Below are 22,382 nucleotides of genomic sequence, written 5' to 3'. Positions count from 1 at the left end.
TATGAGTTGTATAATCCAAGCTAAACAGGAAATACCTACATCTGTATTATGATGTTATGTATATATTTTTTCCTATTCCTTTCTTCCCAATAAATGGGAGGATGTAGAGTTAAATACCAGATTGCTTGAGTTTATATGCTCTCTGGCTTTGTCTCCTAAAAGATTTGTGACAAATTAACTGTCTGTACTCAGACCCTCATCTATAAAATGGGGACATTATTAGTGCACTTCATAGCGGTGCTCAGAATACTTTATGAACTATGAGTTATGCATGCATTAACTGTTATTTCTTGAATTAGCTTTCAAACAATTGATAGATTCTTACAAACTCTTTATTCCCTATACTCACTTTTTCCCTTGGTAGCATAGCCTTGATTTGTATTTTTTTTACCTTAGTCTTAGAATGCTCAGAGTAAACCTTGATTAGATTAAGCCAGTCATGGAAAAGTTTCTTCTCAGGGATTTGTTTGGGATTGGCACATGTCCTCATTCTGGCCACAGCCGTTTGCAGAGGTGTTCTGAAAACTTCTGGAAAGGCTTGTTTCTTGTGCAGCTGAAATTTTTCATGTCTGGACATGACCCTTAGTTATATCCTGCATCTCTGAGCAGTAGGTAAAGACTGAGGGTGGTAGAGCAGAGAGTGAACAGATTTGGATTTATGAGGATGTCATTCAGCTCTCTAACTGTTCTGCAGTGAGGATAGCTGGAGGCTGTACTCAGCAGTGGGCAGAACTCAGAGTAGCTTCCCTGCCCAGGCAGGGCCACAGAACAGCCCCCAAGGCTGGCAAGACTCTTGTTTGGGGAGTTAATCAGAGAGAACTGTGCTCCAAGTTCCTTGGCCAGACATGGCCCAGTGTCCTGGTTCTGCAGATGTGCAATGCTGCTGGCCATGCTCTCTGTTGAAGTGCTGTTGGGTTAAGCAGCTTTCCAGGTGCTCAGGTCAGGCTTCCTGGTAGGGTGGGGCTATGTATTAGACTCCCTTCCTGGCTGGAGTGGAGGGAACAGCTCCACCAAGCCTTGCAAGGCTTTTTGTGGTCTTAAGTCAATCCAGTTCTGTGGTCCTACCTGGGCAGGGAAGCTTCTCCATAGCTCTACCCATTGCTGAATACAACCTCCAACACTACCAATCATGAAACCTAACCAGAACTCCTGGTAATCTCAGTAGCTCACCCTGCAGCCCTGATTACAGTGGCACTTGAGCAGAGAGTTTGGCCAGCAGCTCTGCATCTGCAGAACAAAGACAGTGGACCCATTTGTCCAGGGAGCTTAGTGCACAGTTCCGTCTAACTTGATCCCCAAACAAAGAGCCCTGCCAGCCTTGGGGGCTGATCTTCAGCCCCAACTGGGCAAGGATGCTCATTTATAGCCACACCCAAAGTGAATACAGCTTCCAGCCTGGCTTGACCAAGAAACCTAGCCAGATCTCCTGGGAATCTGTGTAGCCCATCCTGCAGCTCTGATTACAGCAGCTCTTGAGTAGACAGCCCATCCAGTGGCCCTACCCATTTGACAGAGCTAGGACAGTGGTCTGTCAGGTCACAGAACTTGGTACGTATTTCTGCCTAATTTGATCCTCAAACAAGAGACTTGCCATGCTTAGGGCCTGTACAGGGGCCCACCCTGATAGGGAAACTAATTTGTAGCCCCTTCCATTGCTGAATAGAGCCTTCAGCCTAACCAGAGCACAAGAGGAGCTGCCTAGCCCATCCAACACCCCTGCTTACAATGGCACTTGAACAGAGAGCAAAGCCCTTGGCATTCCTCATCTGCAGGGAAAATCTGGTGGCTCCATCTAGCTAGGGAATTTGATGTACAGTCTTGCCTTATTTGGGTTCCCAAACAATGAGCTGTGCCAGCCCTGGGACCTGTTCTTCACCCCACCAGGAAAGAGAAGCTCATTCATAGCTCCATCTAACTGCTGAGTATAGTATTGATACCTAGTCCTGACTGTCCAGGAAGCCTGACTAGAGAACCCAGGCAATAGCAGAGCCCATCCTACAGCCTCACTTGAGCAGGAAACCAAGTCAGCAATTTCTATTCAAATGTTTTCAGCCAGAGGCAGCCCCTCCTGACCTCAGAGCTTGGGCAGAGGCCTTGCCCCAAAAGATATGGAGAGCAAGCCCCAATTGCCCAAAGTATGCTACCAGTTGACATGTCCAGAAACCGAAACTGAGCTGACTGGTGAAGAAGTGACTTTACCAGAGTTAACCTGTGAAGTCTGGAAGAGGAAACCATTTGCTCAAATGTAGAAACCAACATATGGATTCAAGGATCATGAAAAATCAAGTAAACATGACACCACGAAAGGAAACTAATAAAGCTCCAGTAACACCCTAAAGAAATGGAGATCTAGGAACAGTCAGACAAATAATTCAGAATAATCCTCTTAAATAAGATTAGTAAATTAACACAGATAATTAAAGGATATTAGGGAAACAATGCATGAACAAAATGAGAAGTTCAACAAAGAAATCAAAAAAAATTAAGAGCTGAAAAAAAAACTGCACTGAAGAATTCTGTAGTGTTTCAACAGCAGGCTCAACCACGCAGAAGAAAGGATCAGAGACCTAGAAGTTATCCAGTCAGAGGAACAAAAAGAATAACGATTGTAAAAGAGTGAAGAAAGACTACAGGACATGTGGGGCACCATCAAAAGTAACAATATCCTCATTATAGGAATTCCAGAAGGAAAAAAAGGACAGATGGCATATTTAAAGCAATAATGTCAGACTTCCCAAACTAAGGGAGAGAAATGGACATCCATATCCATGAGACCCAAAGGACCCCAAATATGTTGAATCTGAATAGGGCTACACTGAGACACATTATAATTAAATTGTCAACAATCAAAGACAAAGAATTTGCAAAGCAGGAAGAGAATGGAGGCAACTTACGTACTAGGGAAGCTCCGTAAGACATGGTGGATTTCTCAACAGAAACTTTCCAGGCCAGGAGAAAAAGGAATGATAAATTAGAAAATGCGAAAGGGAAAAATAACCCTGTCAACCAAGGATTCTATATCCAGCCAAGCTGTCCTTCAGAAATGAAGGAGAGATAAAGACCTTCCTGCACAAATAAAAGCTGAGAGAGCTCATCACCATTAGATGTGCCTATAAGAAATGCTAAAGAAGCTCTCTGGAAGAAAAGGACACTAATTATATCATCATAAAACCATAAGAAGGTAGGACAAAACTCACTGGTAATGGTAAATATATAGTCAAAGTTAGATTATGTAATATAGTAATGGTGGTACATAGTTCCCTAACTCTAGTTTAAAACTTAAAAAAACAAACAGTAGGGGCTTCCCTGGTGGCACAGTGGTTGAGAGTCCACCTGGTGATGCAGGGGACACGGATTTGTGCCCTAGTGCGGGAAGATTCCGCATGCCGCAGAGCGGCTAGGCCCATGAGCCACAGCCACTGAGCCTGCACGTCTGGAGCCTGTGCCCCACAACGGGAGAGGCCACAACAGTGAGAGGCCTGCATACCGCAAAAAAAAAAAAAAAAAAGAAGAAGAAGAAGAAAGAGCAGTTCAATGCTAACTCCCTGTTAGTTTGGCTCATACAAAAGAAGATTAAAATTCTTAGTGAGGAAAAACCAAAAATGTATAAAATTCCTTTTAACCCAGTCATGGGGTATGTTCTTCTGGGGTGGAGAATTTTCCTGCTTTACACTCTTTCCTTTATCCTTTATCCTCTCACCCCAACGAGGTAATCAAGGTTAGTTCTATTAAGGATGGACACCTGTATCAATACTACCAGGAAATTACATTAGGCCCAGGTGAAACACCCTGACACTTCCTTCAGGCAACATTTCTAGTCAGGGAGCAATGTAAACTAATCTCCTGAGTCAGAGGACCCTCATTGACATCAGGTTTAATAAAGTTTTGCTACAGTCATCCAAGAACAAACCCCTATGAACTAATCCTCACAAATAAAACAGACATAGAAAAACATGGACAAAGAAATCCAAGATGCTAGGACTTCAACCCAGGGTTCAAAACTCTAATCCAGAGAACCTCACTGGCTATAACCTTTTATCTTGTCTCCCTACAGTGGGACTCCACCCCCAGTCCTAGCCTTGGGATTCTAACCCTAGTCTCAGAACTCTAACCTGACAAAAATCTCCCCAGGGTAAGACTCTAACCCACAATCCTGATGAGGTTATTAGACAATTTAGGCACAGGAGCATTTTAACGACGTTACTCACCCAAAAAGGCGTCTGGTCCGGGAGCCATTTCTTTTCTAAAAAATGAAAGTAGCGCTGAGGAGCCTGAAGAGCCATGGCTGGGAAGCAGGAACCCCACAGCTGACCCTCTAGACAAATGTGGTCTAGATGGCTGCTCAGGGACGGTGGCAAGAGCGCGTACGTGCTCTACCGACTACAGTGCCTCAGGCAGGTGGTCACAAGACCTAGAAAATTCTGTTACCCAAATTGTTACCTAGCAAGGGCTCCCTACTGGACACACATAGAAGCCAACACTACGGCACTGGCTTTTGGAAAAGAAGAGCTTTACTGCGAGGTTAACCTGCAAGGCTCTCAAATTTGTCTCCCTGATCCCGAGTCCGGGGCAATTTGTAAAGGGTTAGGGGAATTTTAAAGTTGGAAGCTCATTGGCAAGTCTTGAATCAGTCCATATAAGCTACTCGTGCTGCTGGAAGCCAGCTTTTCCTTATTGAATGGCTTCTCAATTAAGGGGCTCAGGTGGCAACATTTCTATTCCTTGAGTTCTGCAGACCAAGATTCTTGGTTCCAGGGTCATCCTGGAGATACAGGTTCCCAGTTTGCACACGCGCAGTGTTGTTTCTGTAAAATGCCTCAAGGTTTGAATAATCAACAACCTATTTAAGGAGACAAAACCAGTTTAAGCTGGTGCTGTTTCAATTTGATTGATCAAAAATCTAAGCAAGCAAAAGCAGTTTAATCTAGTCAATGTTTTACTTGCTGTTTCAGAACAAACAAACCACTGAAAACCCAGAATTGGCTGTCTGCCCCCTGTGGAATTGTTTATGATTCAAAGGTACTGTACTGTACTAAGAAATCCTTGTTGCTTATCTGTTTTATGTAGTTTGTATCTGTTAATCGCATACTCCCAACTTGTCCCTCCCTCCATCTCCCCTTCAGTAACCATGTTTTCTGTCTGTAAATAAGAGATTCATTTGTATTATTTTAGATTCCAAACATAAGTGATATCAAATAGTATTTGTCATTCTCTGACTTACTTCACTCAGTATAATATTCTCGAGGTCCATGCATGTTGGGACAAATGGCAATATTTCAATCATTTTTATGGCTAATATTCCATTATGTGTGTGTGTGTGTGTGTGTGTGTGTGTGTGTGTGTGTGTGTGTGTGTGTGTGTGTGTGTGTGTAAAATATATATCAAGCCAGTCATCTGTTTATGGGTACTTGGGTTGTTTCCACATCTTGGCTATTGTAAAGAGTACTGTGGTGAACATTAGGGTGCAGGTATCTTTTCAAATTAGAGTTTTCATTTTTTTCTGGATATACACCCAGGAGTGAAATTGCTGGATCATACTGTAACTCTATTTTTAATTTCTGAAGGACCCTCCATACTGTTTTCCATAGTGGCTTCACCAATTTACATTCCCACCAACCATGTAGGAGGGTTACCTTTTCTCCACACCCTCTCCAGCATTTGTTATTTGTAGACTTTTTAATGATGGTCACTCTGACCAGTGTGAGGTGGTACCTCATTGCAGTTTTGATTTGCATTTCTCTAATAATTAGTGAGGATGAGCATCTTTTCATGTGCCTATAGGCCATCTGGATGTCTTCTTTAGAAAAATGTCTATTTATGTCTTCTTCACATTTTTCTATTGGGCTGTCTGTTTTTTTCTATGTTGAGTGTATGAGCTATTTGTGTATTTTGGATATAAACCCCTTGTCAGTTGCATTGTTTGCAAATATCTTCTCCCATTCTGTAATTTCAAACTATATTGCCAAGCTACAGTAACCAACAGTATGGTACTAGCATAAAAACAGACACAGAATAGAGAGCCCAGAAATAAACCCATACGTGTATGGACAATTAATTTACAACAAACCAGCCAAGAATATACAATGAGGAAAAGACAGTCTGTTCAATAAATGGTGTTTGGAAAACCAGGCAGCTACATGCAAAAGAAGCAATATGGACCACAATCCTACACTACACACACAAATGAACTCAAGCCCCCACCCCCACCCAGCTCTGATGGCCGCCAACTGCTCCTTGACACAGACAGCCTCCTTCTGGTGGGTAGCCTGCGGCCACCTCAGACAAGGGGTGTCAGGTGGGGGGGGGGGGCGAGTAGGCCGCAGGCTCTCAGAACTGGGTGCAGCAGGGCGATGTGTGGGACACCCATGCAGGCGGCAGGGACCCCAGGGCTAAGTCAGACCAGCCACACAGCACTCCAGCATTGAGGGCACCAGGGGCACTTCTGGCAGCTGTGCTGCAAGTGAGGACGCAGTGCAGGGGGGAGCGGCACACAGGGTGTGGTGCTCCGGGAGGGACGGGAGGTTTCCGTCCAGACTCAGAGGGCCACAGGCCCTGCCGGCACAGCCTAGCCTCAGTTTTCCCAACTGCACCCTGACCTCCAGGATCCCTACCAGCTTGCCCCGAGGTGCATGCACCTTGCTCATAGCATCCTACAGGGTGTGGTCCTCCACCCGCCGATTTGGGAGCATCTGCCAATGTCTGGAGGTGTTTGGGGTAACCCAGCTGGAGGGTGGAAGTTACTGGCATCCAGGGCAAAGCAGCCAGGGATGCTGCTGAACCTCCCACAATGCACAGGACCACCCTGCGCCACTGCAATGCTCCAGACCCAAGTATCTGCGGTGCAGAGGTGGTTGAGGAAGGAGCCCTGCTAAGTGGTCTGGCTGGTAGGAGTGAGTCCCAGCATGGACATCACCTGGGAGCTGCTTTGCAGTGCAGAGCTCAGGTCCCCACCCCACAACTGCCAAATCAGAATCTGTATTTTCACCCAAGTGCCGGAAAGTCTGAGATGCACACAGCACTGTGGATTTGTGCAGTTAACAATCCTGATGTATGTCCTAAACATTCCCACAGTCGATGGTGGTAGGCAAGAACTTCACCAACCAAGATGAATTCAAGAAGAATTCAAAGAAAACACTCAATTTATAACTCAAGAGCAAACTGCCCTGAGTGCTACCTAAAGCTTAGGTATGTGGTTCATGACACTATGAAATGTTATACTGCTATGAAACGTGTTCTATCCTCCTGGTCTCCAGAAGGCTTCACAGGACTGTAACGTCTTCATACTTTTTTTTGGTTGGGCTCGACATTAGTTGCAGCAGGCAGGCTCACGAGTCATGGCTCTCCAGCAATTTAGCTGCAGCATGCAAACTCCTAGTTGCAGCATGCATGTGGGATCTAGTTCTCTGAACAGGTATCGAACCGCTGTCCCCTGCATTGGAAGGTGGATTCTTAACCACTGGACACCAGAGAAGTCTCAATGTCTGCATACTTTATGTAGCCTACTGACCTGGTGGAGGTTTACATACGTTAGTGCTTCATCTCATAAAATCCTGCAAGGTGGGAGAAAATATTTGCATTGACTAATTAAAAACAAAAACGTTGCCCTCAAAGAGATAAAGTTACTTGCCCAAGGTCACACAGCTAATAAGGAACAAAGCTTGAGAAATGATTCTCGATTGATCTGATTCTCTGTATATGTGATGCTCTGCTCATCTTACAGGGTGAGTGTGACCTGCCCCTGATGATCATATGGCTCCAGTGGTTCAGTAGTAATGAGACTGTTTTTTTTTTAAAGGACCACAAGAAACAGTCTTTTCTTTTTATGGACCCAGAGATACAAACAAATAAATTCCTAAGGGGGAAAATAAATTCCCTTCGAGGTCACTAATTGTATAGATCAGTGTATGCAGCTACTAAATCTGAAATTACTCAATTTCAAAAAGCTTCTGGGATTCATAAGTATAGTTTGCAGACATGAGTTTTCCTGCTCAGGTGGTCAAATTAAATTGTCAAATTCCTTACCCCCTAAAAAGAAAAAAAAAAAAGAATTCAAAACGCATTAAAGACTTGAATGTAAGACTTGAAACCATAAAATCGCTTAGAAAAAAACATAGGCAGTAAGCTCTTTGATATCAGTCTTGGTGGTGGTTTTTTGGAATTCCAAAAGCCAAGGAAAGCAAAGCAAAAACAAACAAGTGGGACTAGATCAAACTAAAAACCTTTTGCACAGCAAAGGAAACCATCAACAAAATGAAAAGTCAACCTACCCAGTGGGAGAAAATATTTGCAAATCCTATATATGATGAGGGGTTAATATCCAAAATATATAAAGAACTCATTCAACTCAATAGCAAACAAAACAAAAAACCCCAAACAATCTGATTTTAAAATGGGTAGAAGATCTGAACAGACATTTTCACAAAGAACACATACAGATGGTCAACAGACCCATGAAAAGATGCTCAGCATCACAAAGCATCAGGGAAATACAAATAAACACAATGAGATACCACCTCACACCTGCTAAAATGACTATTATCAAAAAGTCAAGAAATAACAAATGTTGGTGAGAAAGTGGAGAAAAGGGTTCCTGTGTGCACCTTTGGTGGAAATGTAAACTGTTACAACCACTATTGAAAACAGTATGGAGTTTCCTCAAAAGTTTAAAAATAGGGACTTCCCTGGTGATCCAGTGGCTAAGACTCCACTCTCCCAATGCAGGGGGCCCTGGTTTGATCCCTGATCAGGGAACTAGATTCCCGTATGCCGCAACTAAGAGCCTGCATGTTGCAACTAAAGATTCCCACGTGCTGCAACTAAAGATCCCACATGCTGCAACTAAGACCCAGCACAGCCAAATAAATAAATAAATATTTTTTAAAATTAAAAATAGAACTACCATATGATTCAAAAATTCTACTTCGGGGGATTTGAAGCAAAGGAACACACTAACTGGAAAAGATATATGCACCTCTATGTTCATTATTTGCAACAGCCAAGATACGGAAACAACCTAAGTGCCCATCCATGGATGGAAATATATACCTGTGTGTGAGTGTGTGTGTATATATATATATATATGTGTGTGTGTGTGTGTGTGTGTATATATATGTGTGTGTGTGTATATATATATATATATATACACACACACACACATATATGTTATTCACCCTTGAAAAGGAATGAAATCTTGCATTATGCTAAGTGAAATAAGCCAGAGAAGACAAATACTGCATGATTTTACTTATATATATGGAATCTTAAAAACAAAAATAAGGGCTTCCCTGGTGGCACAGTGGTTAAGAATCCACCTGCCAATGCAGGGGACACGGGTTCAAGCCCTAGTCAGGGAAGATCCCACATGCTGCAGAGCAACTAAGCCCGTGCACCACAACTACTGAGCCTGCGCTCTAGAGCCCGTGCACCACAACTACTGAGCCCGCGTGCCACAACTACTGCAGCCCATGCACCTAGGGCCTGTGCTCCACAACAAGAGAAGCCACCGCAATGAGAAGCCCATGCACCGCAATGAAGAGTAGCCTCAGCTCACCGCAACTAGAGAAAGCCTGCACGCAGCAATGAAGACCCAATGCAGCCAAAAATAGATAAATAAATTATTTTTTAATTGAAAAAAATCTCCAACACCCGACATTTCATAAATACAGAGAAAAGATTGGTTGTTGCAGAGGAAGGAGCTTGAGGACTGGTGGAATGGGTTAAGGTAAAAAGATACCAACTTCCAGTTACAAAGTAAATAAGTCATGGGGATGTAATGTACAGAATGGCAACACTATAGTAATAATACTGTATTGCGTATTTGAAAGTTGCTAAGAAAATAGATCTTAAAAGTTCTCATTATAGAATAAAATATATAACTGTATGGAGACAGATGTTAGAGAGACTTATTGTGATGATCATTTCCCAATATCTATAAATATCAAAACTTCATGTTGAATATCTGAAACTAACATAATATTATGTCAGTTGTAACTCAATAAAAAGTAAGGTAACTACTGTATCCTAGGAAAAAAATAATGCCAGAACTAGTTATGACTTTCTGAAAACAGTAATAAATTTTTTACAGATTTCAATTCCCTCCTCCTCTACCCCCATTTATAAATGTTTGTACCATATCTACATTCTCAGAACATAAAGCCATTATGTACTACAATCTCCTCTTTTCATCCCTCATTTGATCTTAATTCTATAATAACTATATATTTACTGCACACAGTATTTCTTACTGCAATGTCTGTTTAGTTATTTTGGTTTCTGAAGCTGATTTTTTAGTACATTCCTCAAGGAGGTTTCTGGAACACTCTACTGAAACACTATAATAAAGACAGCATCAGTATTACTGATTTTTCATTTTGCTCAGTATGGCACAGCACAGAACTGTTAATGAGTCTATATTAAAAATTTGATGTTTTGCTCATTGAGGACTTGTTGGCATTAAAATTTGCTTTTTGAAAAATTATTGCTTTAAACCTCATTTATCTTGATTTCTGACTTTTTTGGTGGCCCCTGAAATTTTGTACCTGAGGCCAATGCCTTTCTTGCCTCACCTGGTTCTAGCCCTGAGTTAGAGCTTCTCTGTCCCTTGTCTTTGCTGTTCCCATCCTATTTAATGCTCATTTCACTCCCAACAGTTGCTGTTCTCTATGGGCTCCAGTCCCACGGAGCTCTGGGGGTTCAGTGTGAGAATTCAGAGACATTCATGCCTTACCTCAGACCTCTGCCTCACTAACTGTGGAGTGAACCAAGTCCCTCCCAGTCTGAGCTGCAAGTCCTGGCCAGGCTGCTGCACCGAACAAGCTCAAAGCCCTCCTGTGGGTCCTCAGTTGGCCCCTACACCGCGCACGCGTGGGGCTCTGCTGGGAAAGGGGCTGGTGCGAGCTCCTCTGCTCCTTATAAAGAGCGTGCCCAGGGCCCTCAGGAATCCAGTTACACTGTTGCTTCCTTCGACTTTCCCCACACTCATGGTGATGTTGGGCAGATCTCATGGCCGTTGTGCTCCCACTAGTATTGTGCGCTGACAAATACCTTGTCACCTAATCTAGTAAAAATTCTCCGTAGGTTTTGGTTTTAATATCGTATCGCTCTGTGTTTACATAGGGATTCTGGAAGACATAAGACCATGCTTCCACCACCACTGCCATCTTCCCAGAACTCCTTAATTTATTTTTAAAGGATACTTAAAAAAAACAAACAGTGGAGAGCCAGAATCATTTTGTCACGTACAGACAGCATTAACCAAAAAAAAACTACATAAAAAACAAAACCAGACTCTATCGTCTGCTCAAGGCATATGTATGTTCTCATTGTTAACAAGGCAGATTGCAACTGCTAGAGACATGACAGCCCCTAGTCCAGGAGAGATGTAGAGCAGACAATCCAAACACCCATGTGCTACACACACCCAGACCTGTGATGGCCTGGCCCAGCTCAAAAGGAAGAACAGGAAAGGCCCAGGGAGTGAAGAGGGGAGGGAAAACCAGGTGCAACTCTGGGACCAATGTTTCAGCCGTCAGGGCGAAGTTCCTGCTACTGGTCCACAGAACCAGGTGAGGGACTGAGTTTCACTGCCTTTTGATGGTAGAGGAGGCAGGGATCAGGGATGGACACACACAGAAAGCCAGGTCTGCTGGTGGGCTGTGCCCCTAACAGAAGGGTGACTAGAAACATTCTACTCATTGAGGAAGCTTTACTGTCTGGGCTCTGGATGAGCAAGAAAGACACTATCCTAAGGGGGGAAAACTGTAGGCCTGTGCTGCAGACTGAATAAGTATGTTTCCCCCAAATTAATATGCTGAAATCCTAACCCCTAAGGTGATGTTATTGGGGGGTGAGGTCTTTGGGAGGTGACTAGGTCATTAGGTCATCCCACGAATTCAATGAACACCTTAAAAAAAAAGGCCTGAGAGAATCCCCTTCCTTCTGAGGACACAAAGGATGAAACAGCACAGAAAGAGTTCATGTATTTTTCATTCTAAACAAGCACTCAAGAATAAAAGCAAAATAACATTTCTAGATTAAACAGACCCTGAGAGAGTTTGCCTCTCTCAGGCTCTCACTGAGAGTGAGGAAGGATGCATTTTAGGAAGTGAGTGAATCCCAGAAGGAAGGAGCGGAGTGTGAGAGACGGAGGCAGGAGATGGGGGAAAGCAGGTCTCAGTCAGACAGTCATCGACTGTGTGAAACAACAGTCATGGATTAGCAATAACAATAATCATGACTAATTAGAGGCATAAACTTCTGTGGTTCAGTGCTGTGTCCTGGCCATCACCTGCCACCCTACCAGGGTTCGGGAAGCCTGAGCTGAGGTTGGGAGCGTATATATATCTATTTATATAATAATTATTTATATCTACCTACATAATAAGAATTATACACCATGAACAAGTGGGAATTTTCCTGGAATGCAAGAATGCTTCAACCAAGGAAAATATTATACATTGGTGTAATGCACCACATTCATGGAATACAGGGGAAAAAAACCCATGATCATCTCAATTCATGCAGAAAAAGTAACTGAAAAAATTAAATACCCTTTCATGATAAAAAAAAACACTCAGCAAACTAGGTTTGAAGGAAATTACCATGACAGAATTCAAGCCATATATGTAAAGCCCATATCAATATCACACTCAATGGTGACAGACTAAAAACTTTTCCTTTGAGATCAGGAAGCATGTAAGAAAACTGGGTTTTACCACTTCTATGCAACACAGCACTGGTAGTTTTAGCCATAGCTGTTAGGAAAGACAGATAAATTTTTAAATTAATGAATAAATCACTGACATCCAGTGATATGAAAGGAAGATGTAAAATTATCTCTGTTCACACACGACATGATCTCATTTGTACAAATCCTAAGGATGTCACAAAAATAATGTCCAAACTAATAAATAAATTCAGCACAGTATCAGGATACAAAGTCAACATTAAAAATCATGTGCATTTCTGTACACTAACATGATCAATCTGAAAAGGAAATTAAGAAAACAATTTTATTTACAATTGCATCAGAAAGAATAAACTACTTAGCAATTAACTTAACCAAGGAGGTGAAGCCTTGTACAAGGAAAACTGCCAAACTTTGTGAAGAGCATAAATGACACATATCCCATTTTCATGGACTGGGAGACTTATCACTGCTAAGACCTCAATACTGCCCACTGAAATTTACAATTCCAATGCAATCCCTATCAAAGCCCCATCCTAAATGGAAAATCCCATCCTAAAATTCACCTTACACTCAATAGACCCCCAAGTAGCCAACAATTTTGAGGAAGAAAAGCAATGTGGAAGGATGCACACTTCCTGATTTCAAGTCTTACTGCAAAATTAGCAGAATCATAACAATGTGGTACTGGCATAAAGACAGAATTAAAGATCAACGGAATAGAATTCAGAGCCCAGAAACAAACCCTCACATATATGGTCAAATGACTTTTGACAAGAGTAGCAGAATCATTCAAGCAGGAAAGACAGTCTTGTCCACAAAGGGTGCTGCAAGAACAGGATATGAACGTGCAGAGGAAAGAAGTTGGACACTGCAAACACTGTTTATAAAAGTTAACTCACAAATCAATCAGAGACATAAAGGTAAAGAACTAAAATTATGAAACTCTTAGAAGCAAATATGGGACAAAATTTCACTACGTTGGACACAAAGACAAACATCCATCCATCCAGACACAGACAGAGATTTCAGTTTCCTTGCTTGAGTTTTTAAAAACCTCCTTTTTTTCCCCTTTCAGTTTTAAGTTCTACTAATTGAGCCAAGGCTGTAGCCTCATTTGATGTAGGCTGTGTTTACATTTCAGGACATAAGAGTTACAACTTCAAGCTTTCTCTTAGGAATACTTTTTCTCTCAGGCTCAGAATTTTGAAATGATATTTTCTTAAGCCGGCTTTCTCTACAGTTTTAGAATGTCACAAGAGCTCCATCCTGGCCATTTAAGAGTTAAGATAAGTGCTTGCAAGCATTGCCTTTGTTCCAATTCTACACGAAGTCAGCCTGAGTTTCAATGGGTAGCTAGCTGTCTATCAAGGGAGCTGTTTGGCTTTCGAGGCATGGTTTCTCATTATTAATTTGGTACCTAATTCAGATATGATCTGAACAACCTTCTGAGGGCAGAGTGATGGATCAAATTTGTGCTGCTTCTGAGTGCAGCTCCCTAAGGAGTTACCCCTTGAGTCTGTTCCACTCTTTCAGTTGTCTCAGTTTCCCCATATGGCAGAAAAACTGCTGTGGATGCTCAGAGCACGAGGTGATCAGTCTTATTGTGCCCTCAGGTGAGCAGAATTTACTTAATGGTTATAGTGAAATCCCCTGTAGGACCACTAATCGTCAAGAGGATTGATTGGCAGATACTTCCACTAAGTTCTCAGTTGCTTGCATGAGAACACCTTGTGGCCAGAAGGAGCAAACCCCTCTTTTCTTCAAAGCTGAGCAGCCTCAGTCTCCCATTTCACTAGCAAGCAGTGTGTTCAGACATATATACATAATCTTTCCAATTTAAGCCAAATTTCATTTCGCTCCAACCCACTCTAAATTTACCCCAGGTGCTTGCCTAGTAATTTCCCCCTGAATCCCTGCCTAGGGAATGAACCAGTATCCTCTTAGCACTCCAAGTCCCAAGAAAAATAGCTCGAGTAAAATTCAGAACATCACTTAAAGCAATGCTGTGCAGCTACCAGGAGAGCTCACCAAAGAACCTAGGAACACTGAGAATCAGGTGCAGCTCAAAGGGCCCGTGCTGCTACCAAGCACCAGTTTGGGGCAGACTCGAGGTATTCTCTGATGGGTGGCTCTAGACTATACAAAGAATAATGCTTTTATCTCTGAATAAGAGCACAGAATTCACATAATACACAATCTGCCATCCACGAAAATAATCATTTCTCCTTTAGTCATCTTCCTAGTAACCAAAGTAAAGATCCGTGATTGAGGAGACAATGCTTGCTTTCCCAAAGCCAGAATGAGCTCACTAACACACCCTCTCTCTCCATCTTCCTCTCCCCTTCAACCCTAACAGTTTCTCTGTCCATCTTTTTGTCTGTCTCTGATTCTCTCCGTCCACCTGCCTTTGCCCATCTCTGTTTTTCTCCCTCTCAGTCTCTGTCTCAGTCTCTCTCTTTTGCTCTTTTTGCCTCATCTTTGCTGTGGTCGATGCCTAATTAATGTTTCTTTGCTCCTCTTATGTCCCCACAGGCAGTATTGTTTCATAAAACACAATCATCGGCAAGTGCCCTTATCAAAAATTCACTAAACAATGATGGCAATCATTAAAAACCCACGCTGCCTGGGAAATACTCTTAGTGGATACAGGCCACAGTCATATGTCAGGAGACTCTTATGTACCTGATCCCCATATTCGAAATGCATATTCCTTTGTCTTCAAAATGAAATGATGTGCTTGCTTCCTCATTAACAGAGACCTAACTGCAGTGTTTCTAAAAGTCATTCCTGAGTGTTTTGTGTGGAAAATTTGCTAACTCAAGAAAAAATTTCAATAGAGAAAAACAACCTACTCCTGTCCTACCAAACATTGTACCTTGCACCAATCACTAGTTTTGACTACATTCTATTATGATTTGAAGCCTGATAACTAGGCTGTTTGGTACCAACAAATAATACATAAAAACCCACAGAACAAAAAACAAATTCTCAAACAAAATATGCATTTGCTGGTGACAATCTGAGATTTACCTGCAATTAGACATTCAAAACTGCAATAGTTTGGGACTTCCCCTGTGGTCCAGTGGTAAAGAATCCACCTTCCAATGCAGGGAACTAAGATCCCACATGCCCTGGGGCAACTAAGCCCACGCGCCACCAACTACTGAGCTCTTGCGCCTCAACTAGAGAGCCCACGTGCTGCAAACTACAGGGCCCACGCGCCCTGGAGCCTGTGTGCCACAACTAGAGGGAAGCTCGCGCACCGCAACGAAGAGCCTGCACATCTCAATGAAGATCCCGCGGGCCGCAACTAAGACCCAACAGGGCCAAAAACATAAATTAGATAATAAATTAAATAAATACAAAACTGCAATAGTGCATAGTAGTGTCATGAAATAAACACTTATCCTGATTCCTAAGTCTTCCCTTTCTCATGCAAAATTTAGCACAAAAAAAAACCCAAACAAACAAAAAACAACCTAGCACCTAAGTAACTAGAATGTGCAAATACTTGAGCGTCTATGATAACTGCTCAGAAACGAATTTTTAAATGATCTTTTAACTTACAGGCACACTGCCTCGCGAAAAGATGGCCTGTTGCTGGAACAGAGTTCCACAAACAAGAAAAACATAAACCGTTCAAAAAGCCCTCCATAAGCAAAAACATTAAAAGCCCAGAATTTCCTTATTTCTAACTTTGGTTAGATGTTACTACCTCACACGTTACCCTCCAGAGAGCGCTCTGCGAGTCAGTTACGAGTCATTTCAGTTAATCAAGGGTGAAAACGCTGAAAGCGAAGCTTCAGCCTTTTGGAGCTGACCCTCCTAAGGGCTTCAGGAAAGGGCACAGAGGCCCCCGTCTGAACACCGCTCCTGGCGGCCGGGGGTCCAGGACCCCCGAGCTGTGCGCGCGCCCATCACCCGCGCGCGCATCCCGAGAGCAGAGACCCCTGCACCCCTCCGGACCCACCGCGCCCGACAAGCCCGCCCCGCGGCCCCGTCTTCGGGCTCCTCTGTGGCGCCTCCCCGTCCAGGCCCCGAGAGCCCGCGGCGACGGGGCCGAGTCCGGCGCCCGTCGGACTGGCCCAGAGGCCAGCGCCCCGGGCGCGTGGGGACAGCCCCGCCGCGAGGAGGCCCGAGGAGCGCCGAAGAGGGAGGGCTGCGAGCGCGCGGGGCGCCCACCGCTCAACGGCCGCCTTCGTGGCCCCGGGCCGCCGTCCTCACCTTGCGGCCGGTGGCGGCGGCCCCGGAGCCGAGGAGCGAGGGAGGTTCGCGCTCCTCGGGGCTGGAGGGGTCAGGCCCCTGGCTGTTGGGCAGGCGGGTGGCGGCGGCCGGAGGGCGTGCGGTGAGGGGCTGCGGGTAGAGCTGCACTTACTCGTCTCTTCGCTGTTCCCCGCCGGGAGCGTCACAGTGTGGGGACCGACTCGGTCTCCAACTTCCCTTTGCTCAGGACGCGGGTCTTCAGGTGCCGCAGCATCCCAGCGGCGAAGCCCTCTCACCTGCCTCCGCTCGCGCCTGCGCACTCGCTCCTCGGGAGGGAGGGGGCGGGGCGGGGCGGGGCGCCTCCCGGCCTCAGGACCCCTGGTCTGCATACCCGTGTTTATTTTTAATTTCCTGCAAGTGTTTTACTTGAAATCAATTTTTAAAAAAAATAAATGACACGTTTTCTTGTCCAAATCATAATTTACTGACTACCGGGTCTGCCTTTGTAAGATTTCTTTAGGGGACCATAACTGGTTCTCGGTCAAATGACCTAAGTCAAATAACGGGTATCAAAATACTTTAAATAGGGCTTCCCTGGTGGCGCAGTGGTTGGGAGTCCGCCTGCTGATGCAGGGCATATGGGTTCGTGCCCCAGTGCGAGAGGATCCCACATGCCGCGGAGCGGCTGGGCCCGTGAGCCATGGCCGCTGGGCCTGCGCGTCCGGAGCCTGTGCCCCGCAACGGGAGAGGCCCGCGTACCACACAAAAAAATATATTTTAAATAATATTTTCCTTCCATCAGTTTTCAGTCACTAATAAGTTTTACCATGTGGGGTTTTATTGGGTGTGGGTTATATTTACTAATAATCACCATCATTGGGTCCCTAGAGTCAAAATGTGGGTTTCCAACAGGTCTACTTCAATAATCACAGAGATCCTTTTTCTGTTTGAGAGATACTGAATTTTGATCCACCTTTTTGAACATTCTGCTTCCCCCAAAGACTCTACCCTCCATGTATGTCCACCTCATTATATAACAGAACAGGATTTCCTCTGAGCTTCTTCCAACGTACAGGCAGACAAAAGCTACAAAATGGTTCCCAATCGCCTGCCTAGGAATTAAAAGAATCTTTTCTACTCAAATATCCTGGTTAGAAACCACATCTCTAATTTCTTTGGGCGTGAATAAACACCAAGGAGAGTCTGTGGTGAGGAAATGAACAATTCATCTGAAAACTACTGCATTTCCTCTCTTTCATCCTGGTGTTTAGAGTAGGAAAACACCACTGGTCAACACCAATTGGTTTTCATTAAGTTTTCCTTAAGAGGAGAAACTCAGTTTTATTGAGGACAGCAATTCACCAGATTAAATGCTCTAAAGCTTAACCTCTCTTGTACTTCACAGTGGCCAGAAAAACTTCAAATCAGATGTGAATGGAAGGATTATGTGGAACTTATGAGATTGCTTAGAGCAGAGACAGCTGTATAGGCTCCTTTGCCCTTCATCTTTGTCCCCTCTGGCCTCAGAAATGAAGACATGGTTGCTGGTCAAGGCTGGCGCTCCAGCAGCCATTTTGGGCCAAGAGACAGTGTTGAGGTTGGATACCAGCTAATGATGATGGGGAGACAGACAGATGAGGCTGACTACAGTGCTGTACAGTTGAAGGTCAGCAAGGACTATCCAAGTCCATAGTCCTTTTTCATGAGAAAGGAAAAAAATCTCCCTCTTGTCTGTGCATCTTTTGTTCTTGGTTTTCTGCTATATTATGGCTATCTACTATTAAGGGAAGTATTAGTTTTGCATTGAAACACTGTGAACTTTGACATGACAATCCCCATCTCTGGGAAAATTCCTCATATGTACCATGGTGGGAGCAGGGGAAGATAGCCTGTATATTCTGAAGATCCCATTCTTTTGCCTGGTCCACATCCATGTCATCTTCTATTACTTACAGTGCCTCAGCTGCTCTTCGGAAACTGTCCCTTGTCCCTCAGTGCACAAGGTCAAGTGAGGCTGAAACCCCTTCCTGGCTGCAAGACAGAGAGGACCACAGAGCCACTGGGGTGCCTCCAAACTGTGAGGGAGGCCCGAGGTTGCTCATGTCACCCAGACATACCCTACCCAGGGATGTGAAAGCCTGGATAGCCTGTGTGCAGACTTTGGAAGCTCTTTGTTTAACCCATCATTGCACAATTGGAAAACTGAGGCCCAGAGAGGCTAAAGGAAAACACAGGGCACTGAACAGGGGCAGAGTCTTGAGTTGAAGGGAGAGTTTGGACCTCCTAGACTAGGGCTGCCCCCCTCCCACAGGTTTACTTTGGAAATTAGAGCTCCTAGGACTCCAGAATATCCCCACCCATGTGGAGTAGATTCCTCTGCGTGTCTACACAAGTATACACTTACACTCACACTAACATCAGAAGAAGGGACCATAGGGCCTGAGGTCAGGGAAGGGGTGGACCTTGGGGTGGTGACAAATGGAAAAGAAGAAAGACAATGACAACATTTATTATCTCACACTATCTGTGGGCCAGGAATTGAACATAATTGAGCAGGAGGCCTCTGCCAGTGTCTCCCAGGGGTTTGAGGCTGTGGACTCACCTGCGTCAGGATCTGCTTCATTCAGTGGTAGGCCACAAGAGTCTCTTCAGAGGCTTCTTCCCTAGAGTGAGGGACCAGGGGGAGACAGAAGGAAGAGAGGGGGAGAGAGAAAATTGCAACATAGATGAAGAAGTGGAAATTGTACACCTAAATTCTAGGAGATTATCAAATGGCCCAACCACTGTATATAAAACTTCAGCAGGTCCTCAAAAAGACAAACATGTAGTTTTCAGTCAAAGCACAAATTCCACTCCTAGATCAATATCAAAAAGAAGTGAACACAGACATTCAAATGCCTGTACAGAAGTATTCAGAGCACCACTATTCACAAGAGCCCAAAGGTGAAAAAAATCCTAATGTCCATCAACAGATGAAAGGAAAGCCAAATGAGGTGTGTTCATAGAATGGAATATTATTCAGTGACAAAAAGGATGCAAATGTTCTGAAATAGACGTTAGAGGGGGTTATGTAACATTGTGAATGTTCTTAATGCCACTCACATATACAATTTAAAATAATGAAAGAATTAAATTTTATTTTAAGTGAAATTTATATCATAGAATAAACAAGTTACTATATGTCATTTAAAAACATACATTAAAAATGGAATTATGGGGGAGGAGAAGAAAGGCTCCAGTTTTGCTGCTGGCAGTGGGGCAACTCCTCATCTGGCCCTGAAGGCACTGCTCGTGCTGGTGCTTGTGGCTAATCTGGGAGCAGCACCTGAGTTGCTAGAAGAACTGGGTCTGCTGTGGTCTCTAGATCTAGAACTGGAGCTGGATAACACTCGGGGGCCACAGCTGGTTCCAAAGCATGATGGTGCTCCCAAACCAGGGGTAGCTCCCTGGTTGAGTCTGGCTTAAGTTCTGGAACTGAGGCTGTTGAGGACCCTGGCTGAGGTTGTAGAGGAAGTGCTACGACAGGTTTCCGTGATGATTCAGCCTTTGACTATGGAAGAACTGTTTCTTGTACCTTCTCTGGATCTCCATTTGGAGCCTCTGTAGGTGCTTTTCATCACTTTGAGCTTAAATGAAAGCTACGGCATGAGCATTCTCTGTCTCTGGAATTGGAGTTAGCATATTTGCATGATCTAGCCCTTGAACTTGAATAGGAGCTGTGGCTTGAGCTTGCTCTGGCTCTGGAGCTGTAGTGGGCAGTAGAGGTGTAGCTGGCTCTAGGTCTTGAGGTATTTCAAGAGCTTGTTCTGGAGCTGGTGCTGTAGGTCCAAGAATAGAAAATATCATTAATAGGACTGCTTTTCCACAGGTCTCCCAAAGACAGGAAACTTCTCACTGCCAAGCAATGAAGTCTCAGTCCAAGATGCCACCCCCAGGAAGTCTTCCCAGACTGCAGCCCAGGGGAACAGTGATCTGAGTCTCCTCATTGCTCCTGGCCCAGTTCCAGCCTCTGGAGGCTCTGCTCTCTGTGTGGCCCCATCCCTTCCCCTCCCCACTCACCCCCATCACCCACCCTGAGTCGCCCTCACCATCACCCTCTGCCTCAGGGGGCTCTAGATGCTCCAGCTGTGCCAGGAGAAGGTGTGTTTGCTGCTCCAGGTCTGAGCCAGGCATGCTGAGCTCTATGTAACCCAGGAGCATCTTCAGGCAGGGAAATTCTGGGGGCTGGTAGAAATGCTCAGTGTAATGGTGCAGCCAGGTACCTAGGATGGAGGACATCCTAGGGGGAAGTCAGGCGGACAGCCGAGTCAGAGGCCTGGCCTTCCTTCCCCACTGCGCTCCCCACTGACACTCATCTCCCACAGCACAGGGCAGGGTCAGCTGTCCCCCAAGTGTCACTGGGTCCCCTGAGTACCAGCTGAGTACCCACTGGTGAGGATCCACCAGACAGTGACCAGGATGCTCTCCACACCTTGTGTTCTGGGTCCCAGAATGGGGGGTGGAGGCAGGGCTGGGATGGAGAGGGGAGAGCTGTGGACTCTCTTAGGGGCTGACTCTGACCTCTGACCTCCTGGATGCTCCTCACAGCACCCCAGCCCTGTCCGCAGCTCTCTTGGACTCCTTTCCTCTGTTCCAGGAGAAGCCCACGGACCTCCGCCCTCAGCACGAACCATAATATATGTGGGATCCAGGGTTCTGCCAGCCCCGCCCATCTATAGACCCCACATCTCCATGCAATTCTTTGCAGGAGGGAGTCCCTCCCTCTTGAATCAAAGCCCACTCACATTTTCAGCTGGTGCAGGCATAATAGAGCACTGCAGGGCGCAGTCCTTAGCACTAGGCTATTTCTGTGAGCCCTCACACCGCACCCCCTTAACAGGCAACGGTTACCAGGAGACCATTAATGCAGAGGGTTAGAGCTGCATTAGAGGTCCTGCTCAGCCATTGGTCAGCACCACAGAGGGCCCCATTCAGCCACTGGTCAGCGCTACAGTGGGCCCCGCCCCCAAGTGAGCAACTGGCAGTGAGCGACCCTTAGCGGGGGCATTGACCCAGTGGTCTGGGGAGAGGTGGTCGTCAGGTGGAGAGTGAGGTAAGAAGCAGATCCCGGCCTTCTTTCTCCCTGGGGCCCTCCAGCTCCCCGGCCTCGGGCTGACGGGTGAGCTGGGGCCCCAGGGAACAGGCTGGGGGTGTGTCCTGCAGGGCTCCAGAGCCCTCGCCACGACGCCCACTGACCGGGCCCAGGCCCTGAGGCGGCGGTGAACCAACCTCTCCCCCATCCCTGCCTCTGCGACCTAATGGCAGCGGCATGCTGCATGGGACACAGTCTGGGGGACCTGGCCCCCACCGTTTGGACAGCCTGAGGAGCCTGGGGGCCAGCTGGGTGCTGGGTGCCTGGCTCCCTCAACGATGATGGCTGGGCAGGGTCTGGGGACCCGGCCCTGAGGGAGCCACCATCTGAGATCTGCCTCTTCAGCCAGGCCTGGGCACT

The 22,382-nt window shown here is 45.3% G+C and overlaps 1 long non-coding RNA gene across 2 annotated transcripts in view; it reads right to left on the bottom strand.

The window, feature by feature from the left end:
- The window catches only part of LOC136793561 (uncharacterized), an 86,912-nt gene that overhangs the window by 15,744 nt on the left and 48,786 nt on the right, over positions 1-22,382 (bottom strand). Inside the window, exons 2-4 of one of the 2 annotated variants that reach the window (XR_010838994.1) lie at positions 20,090-20,709; positions 19,494-19,554; positions 18,845-18,922 (exon numbers count right to left, since the gene is read on the bottom strand). This is a non-coding gene — a long non-coding RNA (uncharacterized lncRNA). The remainder of the gene's footprint in view (positions 1-18,844; positions 18,923-19,493; positions 19,555-20,089; positions 20,710-22,382) is intronic. The other variant, XR_010838995.1, reaches the window with a different exon arrangement.

Source organism: Kogia breviceps, chromosome 2, assembly GCF_026419965.1.
Source record: "Kogia breviceps isolate mKogBre1 chromosome 2, mKogBre1 haplotype 1, whole genome shotgun sequence".
Lineage (NCBI taxonomy): Eukaryota > Metazoa > Chordata > Mammalia > Artiodactyla > Physeteridae > Kogia > Kogia breviceps.
Note: the sequence above shows the minus strand (reverse complement) of the source record. Positions and strands in the feature narration are given on the sequence as shown.